Source organism: Quercus lobata, chromosome 1 (genome assembly GCF_001633185.2).
Source record: "Quercus lobata isolate SW786 chromosome 1, ValleyOak3.0 Primary Assembly, whole genome shotgun sequence".
NCBI lineage: Eukaryota > Viridiplantae > Streptophyta > Magnoliopsida > Fagales > Fagaceae > Quercus > Quercus lobata.
In genome coordinates this window covers 30473468-30488285 of record NC_044904.1, presented here as the reverse complement: position 1 = coordinate 30488285, position 14818 = coordinate 30473468, and the positions used below count along the sequence as shown (strand labels likewise).

At 33.2% G+C, this 14818-nt stretch overlaps 1 long non-coding RNA gene across 1 annotated transcript; it reads right to left on the bottom strand.

The window, feature by feature from the left end:
• Positions 1 to 4869: 4869 nt before the first annotated feature.
• LOC115962982 lies at positions 4870 to 6089 on the bottom strand. The gene is made up of 3 exons (XR_004085661.1): positions 5999 to 6089; positions 5694 to 5733; positions 4870 to 4950 (listed from the first exon to the last, which is right to left on the bottom strand). It is a non-coding gene; the product is annotated as an uncharacterized LOC115962982 (long non-coding RNA).
• Positions 6090 to 14818: the final 8729 nt, after the last annotated feature.

The window sequence follows — 14818 nt, the reverse complement described above, 5'->3', positions numbered from 1 at the left end:
TATGTTGCCATTGTGAAATTAGTAATGACAAAGCAGAAGAGTTTCATCATCATTCTAAATTATTTTTTTTATTGGAAAGCCACACCATGTGAGATTTAAATCCACGACCTCTGTCCCACTATTGAGGGAGAAGAAGTGCAAATCGAGAGCTAAAGCCCATTGGTGAAATTAGGTGGTATGCTTACCAAAAATTAACTAATGATATGAATATTTCAGGTCATGTCCATAGATTATACATGTTTTTTTTAGATAAGCCAAGATTATATACCAATATGTGCATACTGTTACCAAAAATCATGCATGGTCCGGAGCTTCAACAAAATTTGTGATGTTCTATCAGCCAGCTGTAGACATGAATTAGCCTAGCAAGTGAACAGTGAGACTATTTTACCTGGGGATTTAATTACAAATGTTTCATCACAACTAATGAAACAAAAGAGAAGCTGCTCTGCATAATTACTTGTAGACTGAGAAAGTAGTCGCTAATGCAATATGACAACAAACATGACCAAAGGCTTATGAAAAAAAACAAACGATTGATGAGCATAACAATTGTAAAAAGGAGCATACGAGCAACAAAATATGAATACTAATACCAAGAAAAAGCATGATATTATAGACAAACCTTAGTTTTAGAGGATCTCTATTCTTTATCTGATGTGAAAAAAAATTCTTCAACAATTAACTATTAAGCACATGGCTTCTAATTAATTAACAATTAAGCACATGACAATCAATTTATAAGCACGTGATTCTACCATACTTAGGTGCCCATTGGCCACCAGTTGCCAACCATTAGTGCCGCCAACCACCGACCACCATCACATGGTCCACCTGATTCCAAGCAGGCCATCATTACATGCCCGTTGCCAACCATTGGCTACCAGCCAACACTTGGCCTGCCTGTTGCCATCAATCATTGACCACGAAGAGTCCAAGTGACCTAGTAGGGGTCAAATAAGTTTGCTTGTTTTAAGATTATATTTCTACAAAATTTTAATTATCAAAATAAGAATCGAACATAAAAAATTATCAATTGTTACAATATAACCTGAAACCATGAATGAAAACCAAAACCAAGAGAGCTAAATCTAAATCTAATTATAAAATAAATGCAACTTGAAATCATAATAAATCTGTTTTTGTCTACATTCTCAGTCATAATAGAATAGACAACAGACCTCATTATTAGTCAAAGATAAGACACAAAGTTGTAAAATATCAAACTGGGGTACTTAAATGGTAATCAAATAAGGAGAGATGAAGAAACTACACCATTTTGAAGACACATCTTTAGTCAATATATTAAATAGCATTCCTTTTAACCGCAGTCTAATATGTTACGCAAATTAGAAATCAAATATCTGGGACAAAACAGGGAAGAGTTTAACGGGGACAATATCAATAATAAGTAGAGGAAACATAAATGATAAATTTTGATGGGAAGACGGCTAATTATAGATGATATCAAGGAAAAGAGGTTTTATGTTGCCATTCTGAAATTCGTAATGACAAAGCAGAAGCGTTTCACCATCATTCTAAATTAGTTTTTTTTATCGCAAACCCACACCATGTGAGTTTTAAATCCACAACCTCTGTCCCACTATTGAGGGAGAAGAAGTGGTAATCGTGCTAGAGCCCATTGGTGAAATTAGGTGGTATGCTTACCAAAAATTAACTAATGATATGAATATTTCTAGTCACGTCCATAGATTATATATGTTTTTTTAAGGTAGGCCAAGATTATATATGTGCATACTGTTACCAAAAATCATGCATGGTCCAGATCTTCAGCAAACGTTGGAGGAGTTAAAGATTTTATGCCAACGCAGTCGAATGGAGTGGTCTCGTTGCTGGGGTTTTACTGAGTGTTCTTCCCTCTCTGAGTTTATGCCTTCCCTTAGCTTAGTTTCCTGACTTCTCTCTTGCTATTGTGTTGTGTAGTGTTGTGCTGTGTTGCTGTTTTGTTGCTGTTGTGTTGTGTTGTGTTGTGTTGTTGTTCATCATCATGAACATCTTGTACTTCTCTTTTTTTTTCCTCTTTATTATAAGTTTTCTAATTACCTATCAAAAAAAACAAGTCCCACGCAAGTGAACAGTTAGACTACTTTACCTGGGGATATAATTACAAATGTTTCATCAGAACACATTAAACAAAAGACAAGCTGCTCTGCATAATTACTTGTACACTGAGAAAGTAATCACTAGTGCAATATGACAACAAACATGACCAAAGGCTTAGGAAAAAAACAGAAGATTGATGAGCATTACATTTGTAAAAAGGAGCATACAAGTAACAAAATATGAATACTGATACCAACAAAAAGCATGATATTATAGACAAACCCCAGTTTAAGAGGATCTCTATTCTTTATCTGATGTTAAAAAATTCTTCAACAATTAACTGTTAAGCACATGGCTTTTAATTAACCAACAATTAAGCACTTGACACAATTAATTAATAAGCACGTGATTCTAACCTTCAATTACAAAGATGATACAAAACTTTACTAATAAACTACCTCTTATAATAAGCTGCTGGTGTCTAGAACCAAGTGTTAATGCTGCACTGTTGTTGTTACGGGTGCTTACTGATACAAAACTTTACTTACTCATGCTTACTGGTGCAGCATTCATGATTCACTAGCCGGATCATATGCATTAAGTCAAGCTACTTCTACATTGGAGAACAGTCAGTAACTAGGCTTGTTTGGATAGCACCAAGTGTGGAAAAAAACCACTAGGAGTCAACACATAGGGCTGGCTGGAGTTGGCACCAAACCATGGACTCAATTTCAAAAGAAACTTTATTCATCAAAATAGTCTCCCTTTCTTGGGGTACATACTTGGCTTATATAGACTATTATATTCTAATTCATCATAAAGTGACACAATACAAGGAACTCATTACATAACAAATAACAATAAAATTAAAAATAGGTATCATTCGTATAGAGATATTAACGATGGCACCATTAAGCATCCATATTAAAGAATGTTACATTAAGTCTAGAAATGTACTCCATACTATACTTAGGAGCCCATTGGCCACCAGTTGCCAACCATTAATGCCGCCAACCACTGACCACCAACTGTCACATGGTCCACCTGATTCCAAGCAGGCCATCATTACATGCCCGTTGCCAACCATTGGCTACCAGCCAACACTTGGCCTGCCTATTGCCATCAATCATTGACCACCAAGAGTCCAAGTAACCTAATAGGGTTCAAATAAGTTTGCTTCTTTTAATATTATATTTCTACAAAATTTTAATTATCATAATAAGAATCGACCATAAATAATTATCAATTGTTACATTATAACCTGAAACCAGGAACGAAAACCAAAACCAAGAGATCTAGATCTAAATCTAATTATAAAATAAATGCAACTTGAAATCATAATAACTCAGTTTTTGTCTACATTCTCAGTCATAATAGAATTGACAACAGACCTCATTATTAGTCAAAGATCAGACACAAAATTGTAAAATATCAAACTGGGGTACTTAAACGGCAATCAAATAAAGAGAGATGAAGAAACTACACCATTTTGAAGACACATCTGTAGTCAAAATATTAAACAGCACTCTTTTTAACTGCAGTCTAATATGTTACGCATATCAGAAATCAAATATCAGGGACAAAACAGGGCAGAGCACATTCTAGCGTTTATAAAACGTGAGCAAGGTTAATAAATCAATGATAAACCCAGTAACCTAAAAAGAAAAAGACAGAAGCATACATGGGAAAATGCATGTCCTCTGCAAGAACAACATTGTTCAATTTGTGGTTAACCAAATAATCAATTAAATTTACCAATGACAAAATATAACCATACAAAGAAATTGTACATAGAGAACTTACAACAGCTATAATGACGATAGGAAAGAAGATTCCATAAAAAAAACTTACAACTGCAGTTACTGATCTGAACATTCGTAACCCATGCAAAAGACAACTCCGTATTACTTGCCAACTACAGTCAAACAGCAAAATTTTCTCAAAAAAAACAGGTATAACAATATGAATTAGAACAATACAGAAGACACATATGATCATTAATAGGAACTACATTTTTGTGATATGTAAGAAGTTTTATTCCAAAAAGAGAGGAACTCAACCGCACAAAAGTGCACAGGAGAATCCCTTCAAGAAATTTATAGAACTTATAAGTAATAAAAGTAATAGACTTGAACACAATTTAAATTTCCATGGTCATTTACAATATCTTAAGCAAAGAACCAAAAATTCTCCAAATATTTCCAAACATAATGTATTAAGGGCAGTCTAAATTAGTGAAGCTTTTATGACTATCAATTGTATCCAGATTGTGCACCTTCATTCACGCTAGGTTAGTTTTTTTTTTTTTTTTTTTTTTTTTTTGACTTCATAAAAACCAATTAGTCCACAGAAAAATGGTGCCTAAGATCAAATAAAATTGAATAAAAAGGTCAAAAAACCAATGAATAAGTTTATCCAAAAAAGAAAACACCGCGAATAAGACTTCCACCAACACACAAATAAATCTTAATAACTTCAAATTTCAATACCTAGCAGGAATCAGTCAAACTCATTAGGCCAAGTGTTGGAACAAATGCAACATTATCTCTAATATAACGATCTCCCTACTTCGATCAAGAAGTCACAACATAAGATTGTTTTTGACCTGTGATATTACCTCTTGTTCTACACAGAGTTGCACTTTATCTTTAAGCTGCAAAATTAACCATAGCCATGAGACAAGTGAAAGTACGGAAGGTGCATCTCAACAATATGATGGGTAACCTAGAGGGCTTTTACATGATTCCAAAGGGGTGGCAAGTCAGCGAATCATTTCTACACAGAAATCTCAAGAGACTTTGCATGCTTGAAAAAGGTGTGTTTCAATAAATTCCTCCTCTTTCCTGGATCTTTCACCAGACACATTGCAACCAATTCTTTGAAAGACTGATCATATATGGAAATCATGCAATTAGAATATTATTCTATAAGAGAGACATTGAAAGATGGCAATCACCAAAGAACATATCTTTTGAACATGAAAACCTTAAAAACTTTCAAAATTACAAATAAACACACAAAAGAAAAACCCGAAAATTTTGTTTTCTAACAAAAATATTTTTAAATAATTGTTAAAAAATCTTTTAGAAGCATATTAAAGTCTAGCCACTAATACTGTCTACCTAGATAATGAAAAAAGAATTGTAAAAAGTTGACTACCTGGCTTGATAGGTGGTAGACTTTTAACAGATAAAACACAAAAAAAAATTGAAAAGAAACATTTATTTAAACATCTTTTGTTCAAGAGGGTGGCTGGAGATTAAAGAGCTCTTAATGTGTGACACAGTGAGGCATACAAAGCAATAAAAAGCACGCAGGGACAGAAAGGGCAAAGGGGCAAAACTGTAAAAGTGAAATAGGATTATAGATCTAAGAGCTGAAGAAGAAGAAGAGATCCGCGTGATAGGAAGAAGAAGATCGGCGTGGGTGGAAGAAGAACAAGAAGAAGATTGGCATGAGTGGAAGGAGATTGGTGTTAGAGGGTAGTGCGTTTCAGCCTTTTATTTTGGAGCAAAAAAACGGTTGGGACATGCAGGCGGCCATGTCCAACAAGTTTCCCATGTCCTGTACAAAGAAAACGTCAATAGAAACAAGACAAGTAGACAAATTTACAAGAGGAAAGTACAAACCCTTAGTGGCGCAAGCTTGGAATCCACCACATGTAGCAAACTGAAAATACACATACCAGCTACATGGTTCAAGCAGCATTTAACGAAAAATAAATTAATAAAAAATAGAGAAAATCAAAAACCCTAACGAACAATTGTTAAAGCTGTAGTAGATTGGAAACAAGTGGTTAGGGTAGAAGCACAATCAAAAGTTAGGTAACCTAAAGCAAAATGCTAAAAGGACTATTGACTCAAAATGAGATATATAACATGCACTAAGAATGGCAGGAGTTGCAAAATAACAAATAGAAAAACTAGAATATTACCCAACACTTAGCAGACAAATGTACAAGAGGAAAGTGCAAACCCGTAGCGGTGCAAGCTTTGAATCCACCACATGTAGAAAACTGAAAAAACACATACCCAGCTACATAGTTCAAGAAAAACACTTCCAAGAATATAAAAAATAACAAAACAAATTCAACTTAGAAGAATATACGAAAGAGAACAACAAAATCAAATCAACCTTACATAAAAGGATGCAAACGCATCACCCACGGAATTAAATAAGTTATACAAAACAAAAAATAAATACACAAGCATCATTTAACGAAAAATATATTAATAAAGTAAAAGAGAAAATCAACAACCCCAACAAACAATTGTTAAAGCTAAAGTAAATCGGAAACATGTAGTTAAGGTAGAAGCACAATCAGAACTTAGGTAATCTAAAGCAAAATGCTAAAAAGATTATGATGAATAACAGTAAACAATTAATCAAAATGAGATTATAACATGCACTAAGAAAGGCAGGAGTTGCAAAACAACAAATAGAAAAAGTAGCATATTACCCAACAACTATAAAGGTAAATCCAATTAACACTGAAAGCCAAGTTCTTCTCTAAACTGAAAGCCAAACTGTAAAGACTTTCTGCAATGAGCAATATACAAATAAAGGCAATAACAGAAGCAGGTATGCTAAATATGTTTTCAAAAGCTAAAATGCTAACGCAACAAATAACAATCCATACCTAAATAACCCTCTAAAAATCGTCTATATGACATGGACCATTTGGGTTGCTTTTAAGACTTCCTATAGGAACCCCCAGAGAATAGGATTATACCTTTGTAAGACATGGCAGGAAAGAAAAAAAAAAAACCCAAATCAAGCAAATAGAATGTAAGGAAACCTGATAATGTCATCCAATTTGGTTTCGTTAGTGTACCCCCACTTCCTTTGTCTGGGAAGAATGGGGAAAAGTTTAAGAATCACAAGCTGAACTTGAAAACAATCTTACAGGCAATTCCAGCTTTTCATCATTAACACCAAGAAATTGGAAGGTTGGCAATTGATGAACATGATTAAGATCAGCATTTAATATTATTTTATGATGGAGCACAATTTGTAAATCCTTCAAGAAATATACTCACTATTAGATATAAATAAATTTTTAAATTAGCCTTTTCTTAAACCTATAAAAAAGTTACACGTAACAGAATGAGCATGCTTATGTAACTTATCAAAACCACAAAAAAAAAAAAAAAAAAAAACAAACAAACAAACAAAGTGTATGCTTATGTATAATCCATAAAATTATTTGTTTCATTTAACTATATTGCTAAGTAATCGGTTTCATTTATATATGTATTAGCCTAGAATTACAAGTCCCATGCAAGTGAACTTTTAGACTATTTTACCCGGGTTACAAATGTGATCAGTTGATCACAGGTACATTTTTCCGTCACAATTCTTCAAGGCCTGGCACACAGAAAAGATAAATGTCATCTCATGAACATGTATAGACCAGAGCTACCCAGACACCAGTACTGAACTTTCAGCTTCAGGGAATAAACTTCAAAACAAAGGAGTAGCATGCCATATGGAGAATGGTGATGTAGACACGTTCTCCCAAAAATCTTAAAACTGCAATCACATGACCAGTTTATATCCACTTGAAAAACAGTTTATAAATGTGACATGTATGCAAGGTATTTGGAATATCAACCCAAACCAAGACCAATTCACATCAAGTGTAAGACCATGCACAGGCTTAGTGAGGAAGGAAAACAAAGCTTACTTGAATTTCTTGTTGGTGCCAATTATTCCAATTCCAATGTTGATGCTCGAAATTTTTCTTTCAAATCTGATAAAAATAAATCCAACTAATTAGAAAAATCAAAACACATCACCTTAAAGTCTACAGGAGATGGGGACTGAACATAATACCTTAATAATTAGCAAAGTGCTGCAGTGTTTTGACTGTTAGGTTGGTATGCTACTCCCTCAAGTGTTAAAAATATTTTCTACATTTCTGTAATTATCAGCAAAGCAACCACATACATCACCTTCTTAACTAATTTTTAGGTACAAAAATGTAAATTGTTAATAGTAGAAAATCTAAGTTACATTATCCTTTCCTTCTCCATATATGTGAAGAAATCATACACTCATCTAAACGCCTTTGGAAATACAGTAAGAAAACAGAATATAAAGAGAATTCCTAAAAAAAAAATAAGAAAAGAAAAAATGATTACCGGTGAGTTTACAAATTTGGCACAATTTGAACAAGGTCTGAATTTTAAGTTATGTTTGTTCCTTCCCTTAATCCATAATGTGTGAGACATCAAATAACTGATAAGTTCTCCAAAATACTAAACCTCAACAAACAAGAATAGATTATTGGTGTTTGCTTCTGAATAAAAAGTGAAACACATGAAGTGGTTAAATATGCTATCAGATTCCAAACTGTATATGTAAAAAAGAACATGCATAATACTGCCTCAAGTTCACATGGGACTCCACAGTCAAAAGAAGTAAGGGCTAAGGCTTATGAGGTAGAGAAAGAGCCAAAATATCAACCACATAGAAAGCTAAAAGTTCTTATACTTTTGACCACAGTGTTGCGCTAAAATTAACATTATTTGAAGAAAAAAAAATTAGAAAATGATGGTATCCTCAAGTCTTTAGTTATTATTCAGAAAGGAAAAAAAATTAATCTGTAATTTCTAATTGGGTAACACATAAAAAATCTGATCCAATCAATCCCTGAATTCTTTCGTACTTCTTTGACTTTAAAGTCAGCCTTCAAACAAACATGTGATGATGCAATAACCACCAGTTATTAATGATGCAATGAGTAAAATAATTATTTGTGTAATAGATTTTAAGATATACAAATATGAGGGGAGCTTATATTAAGGAAACTTTTAAAAAGGAACCAAGAGAACACCTTTATAATAAGCCAATGCTTGTAGCGTAGTTGGATACACAGTTTTAAGTACACACAAAATAGAAGGGCTATGAAGCATCTATTAGAAATAACATTTTAGCACAAGAAAAGTAATCCCCCACCCCAACAAAAAAATTATGAACTGTGCCATTTTTTTTTTTTAACTATATTCTATAGTAACTAAAAAATTATAAATTGCGAATTCGTCAGATACTCGGTCAAAGATTCATAAAACTCAAAGATACCCTACATGTACAAATGAAACAGATATACTCAGTCAGAAAGAGAGGGAAATGCAAAAGACAACAAATCAAACACAGAAAGAAGGATTATATAAAACAGTTTATAAATGTGACATTTATGCAAGGTACTTGGAATAACAACCCAAACCAAGACCAATTCACATCAAATGTAAGACCATCCACATGCTTAGTGAGGAAGGAAAACAAAGCTTACCTGAATTTCTTGTCAGTGCTAGTTATGCCAAAGTAATAGAAGCAAAGATGTAATTTTACTTTCATCTCTGAATAATAAACAGAGGATATATAGTAATAGGCCCAAAATAAACCACTCCATAGACAGAGGATATATAGTAATAGGCTCAATTGGCTCACCAGTTTGCTGCTCCAATTCAAGAACAACATTGTTCAATTTGCTGTTAACCAAATAATCAATTAATTTTCCAATGACAAAATAGAACCATACAAAGAAGTTTGTACATATAGAACTTACAACAGCCATGTTGACAATACGAAAGAAGATTCCATAAACAAAACTTACAACTGCAGTAACTGATCTGAACATTGGTAACCCATGCAGAAGACAACTCCGTATAAATTGCCAACTACAGTCAAACTGCAAAATTTTCTCAAAAAAAAAAGTCAGTCAAGTATGAGGATAACAATATTAATTAGAACAAAACAGAAGACACATATGATCATTAATAGGACTTACATTTTTGTGATACGTAAAAAGTTTTCTTGCAAGTTGCAAAATAAGAGGAACTCAACCGCACAAAAGTGCACAGGAGAATCCCTTCAAGAAATTTATAGAACTTATAAGTAATAAAAGTAATAGACTTGAACACAATTTAAATTTCCTAAGTCATTTACAATATCTTAAGCAAAGACCCAAAAATTCTCCATATATTTCCAAACATAATGTATTCAGGGCAGTCTAAATTAGTTAAGCTTTTATGACAATCAATTGTATCCAGATTGTGCACCTTCATTCATGCTAGGTTAGTTGATTTTTTTTTTTTTTAGTTGACATCGTAAAAACCAATTAGTCCACAGAAAAACGATGACAAAGATCAAATAAAACTGAATAAAAATGTCAAAAAAAACAATGAATAAGTTTGTCCAAAAAAGAAAACACTGCGAATAAGACTTTCACCTACACAAATCAACCATAATAACTTTGAACTTCAATACCTAGCAGGAATCAGTCAAACTCATTAGGCCAAGTGTTGGAACATGTGCAACATTACCTCTAATATAACAATCTCCCTACCTTGATCAAGAAATCACAACATAGGATTGTCATCAAAGAATATATTGCCAAACAGAAAATAGTTCTGAAAATAAAAATTATTTAATCATGATGGAAACCTGATTTTTTTAGAGACGAAGAAAGAATAATGAAGAAAAAACTCAATGATAAAAAGTACTATCATTGAATAAAAACATATATCGAGCTCCACCAATGCCCTAGCCTTTACCATTCTAGCTGCACCCCACCATAGCTTTTTAAATAAAAACATATTTCTTTATAAAATAAAAAATAAAATAAAAAGCTTAACATTCATTTACCCCTCCTTCAGCATCAAAATAGCCATATGCACAGCATCATCAAGCTCCATATCATCAGTGTAACTAAATGGAAAGGGGAACTTAGTCAATATGAAGAATTGGAAAAACTTTTACAAAAAAAAAAAATTGGGGAAAAGAGACGAGGTGGGGATGGTTTTGACAAATAACTAAAGTTAAGTGAGAGATCCTACATCAGTTATTATTAAGAAATGCATCCAATTGAATTAAATATGTAATAAGTATAGATAAAAATTAAAGAAATATCAACACATGCATTTTAAGTTCAAATTTAATGGCGTGGACAAATGTTTATGACCTATGATATTACCTCTTGTTCTTTATAGAGTTGCACTTGATCTTTAAGCTGCAAAATTAACCATAGCCATGACACAAGCTTACTAGGACAAGAGAAAGTACGGAAGGTGCATCTCAGCAATAAGATGGTAACCTGGATGGCTTTTACATGATTCCAAAGGGGTGGCAAGTCGGCGAATCATTTCTTCACAGAAATCTCAAGAGACTTTGCATGCTTGAAAAAGGTGTGTTTCAATAAATTCCGCCCCTTTCCTGGATCTTTCACCAGACACAGCAACCATTTCTTTAAAAGACAGATCACATATGGAAATCATGCAATTAGAATATTATTCTATAAGAGAGACAATGAAAGATGGCAATCACCAAAGAACATATCTTTTGAACATGAATACCTTAAAAACTTCAAAATTACAAATAAACACACAGAAGACAAACCTGAAAATTTTGTTTTCTAACAAAAATATTTTTAAATAATTGTTAAAAAATCTTTTTGAAGCATATTAAAGTCTACCCACAGATACTGTCTACCTAGACAATGAAAATAGAATTGTAAAAAGTTGACTACCTAGCTTGATACATGGTAGACTTAAAACTCATAAAAGACCAAAAAAAATTGAAAAGAAACATCTATTTACACATCTTTTGTTCGGTGGCGGGAGATAAAAGAGCTCTTAATGTGTGACACTGTGAGGCAGACAAAGCAATAAGAAGCACACATGGACAGAAAGGGCAAAGGGGCAAATCAGTAAAAGTGAAATAGGATTATAGATCTAAACGCTGAAGAAGAAGATGAGATCGGCGTGAAAGGAAGAAGAAGATCGGCGTGGGAGGAAGAAGAAGAAGAAGAAGATTGGCGTGAGTGGAAGGAGATCATTGTTAGAGGTAGTGCGTTTCAGCCTTTTATTTTGGAGCAGAAATACGGTTGGGACACGCATGCAGCCATGTCCAACAAGTTTCCCGTGTCCTGCACAAAGAAAACATCAATAGAAACAAGACAAGTAGACAAATTTACAAGAGGAAAGTGCAAACCTTTAGTGGAGCAAGCTTTGAATCCACCACGTGTAGCAAACTGAAAATACACATACCCAGCTACATAGTTCAAGCAGCATTTAACGAAAAATAAATTAATAAAGTAAAAGAGAAAATCAAAAACCCTAACGAACAATCATTAAAGCCAAAGTAGATTGGAAACAAGTGGTTAGGGTAGAGGCACAATCAAAACTTAGGTAACCTAAAGCAAAATACTAAAAGGACTATGATAAATAACAGTAAACAGTAACTCAAAATGAGATATATAACATGCACAAAGAATGGCAGGAGTTGCAAAACAACAAATAGAAAAACTAGCATATTACCCAACACTTAGCAGACAAATGTACAAGAGGAGAGTGCAAACCTTTAGTTGCGCAAGCTTTGAATCCACCACATGTAGCAAACTGAAAAAACACATACCCAGCTACATAGTTCAAGAAAAACACATCCAAGAATATAACAAATAACAAAACAAATTCAACTTAGAAGAATATACGAAAGAGAACAAAAAAATCAAATCAACCTTACATAAAAGGATGCAAACATAAAAGGATACAAACGCATCACCCCTGGAATTCAATAGGTTACACAAAACAAAAAATAAATACACAAGCATCATTTAACGAAAAATAAACTATTAAAGTAAAAGAGAAAATCAACAACCCCAACAAACAATTGTTAAAGCTAAAGTAAATTGGAAACAAGTAGTTAAGGTAGGAGCACAATCAGAACTTAGGTAATCTAAAGCAAAATGCTAAAAAGATTATGATAAATAACAGTAAACAGTGACTCAAAATGAGATTTATAACATGCACTAAGAAAGGCAGGAGTTGCAAAACAACAAATAGAAAAACTAGCATATTACCCAACAACTATAAAGGTAAATCCAATTAACACTGAAAGAAGGATTATATAAAACAGTTTATAAGTGTGACATTTATACAAGGTACTTGGAATATCAACCCAAACCAAGACAATTTCACATCAAATGTAAGACCATCCACGTACTTAGTGAGGAAGGAAAACAAAGATTACCTGAATTTCTTGTTGGTACTAGTTATGCCAAAGTAATAGAAGAAAAGATGTAATTTACTTTCATCTCTAAATCATAAACAAAGGATATATAGAAATAGGCCCAAAATAAACCACTCCATAGACAGAGGATATATAGTAATAGGCGTAATTGGGTCACCAGTTTGCTGCTCCAATTCAGACAGGTTGGAAATTTAATCCTATCAATTACTCTACATTAAATTGATCGCCATGCTACAATATGAAGGAATGCAACATATATTTGATTAATAATATCTCTTCAAAGACATATGGCAGGAGAGAAGAGCAAGCAGCAACCTACTGCACTTGAGCTAAATATCATCAATTTCAGCTAGGGTTAGTTCTCTACAAAACGCAAGTACAACAAAACTAATATGAATTAAAAACTACAAAAGAAACTTCAAAATAAGAGAATCATAAAAGTCAAGGAATGATAAGAAAATTAGAGTTTAATGGGGACAGTATCAATAATAAGTAGAGGAAACATAAATGATAAATTTTTATGGGAAGGAGGCTAATTAAAGACGATATCAAGGAAAGGGGGTTTTATGTTGCCATTGTGAAATTAGTAATGACAAAACAGAAGGGTTTCATCATCATTCTAAATTAGTATTTTTATTGGAAAGCCACACCATGTGAGTTTTAAATCCACTACCTTTGTCCCACTATTGAGGGAGAAGACGTGCTAATCGAGAGCTAAAGCCCATTGGTGAAATTAATAATGACAAAGCAGAAGGGTTTCATCATCATTCTAAATTAGTTTTTTTATTGGAAAGCCACACCATGTGAGTTTTAAATCCACGACCTTTGTCCCACTATTGAGGGAGAAGAAGTGCTAATCGAAAGCTTAAGCCCATTGGTGAAATTAGGTGGTATGCTTACCAAAAATTAACTAATGATATGAATATTTCTAGTCATGTCCATAGATTATACATGTTTTTTTAAGGTAAGCCAAGATTAAATACCAATATGTGCATACTGTTACCAAAAATCATGCATGGTCCAGAGCTTCAGCAAAATTTATGATGTTCTATCAGCCAGCTGTAGACATGTATTAGCCTAGCAAGTGAACAGTGAGACTATTTTACCTGGGGATTTAATTACAAATGTTTCATCAGAACACATGAAACAAAAGAGAAGCTGCTCTGCATAATTACTTGTAGACTGAGAAAGTAGTCGCTAATGCAATATGACAACAAACATGACCAAAGGCTTATGAAAAAAATCAAATGATTGATGAGCATAACATTTGTAAAAAGGAACATACGACCAACAAAATATGAATACTAATACCAAGAAAAAGCATGATATTATAGACAAACCTTAGTTTAAGAGGATCTCTATTCTTTATCTGATGTGAAAAAAAAAATTTCAACAATTAGCTGTTAAGCGCATGGCTTCTAATTAATTAGCAATTAAGCACATGACAATCAATTAATAAGCATGTGATACTAACCTTCAATTACAAAGATGATACAAAACTTTACTAACAAACTACCTCTTATAATAAGCTGCTGGTGTCTAGTACCAAGTGTTAATGCTGCACTGTTGTTGTTACTGGTGCTTACTAATACAAAACTTTACTTACTCATGCTTACTGGTGCTGCATACATGATGCACTAGCTGGATCATATGCATTAAGCCAAGCTACTTCTCACAGGTTCCTAACATGGAGAACAGTCGGTACCTATGCTTTCGTGGATAG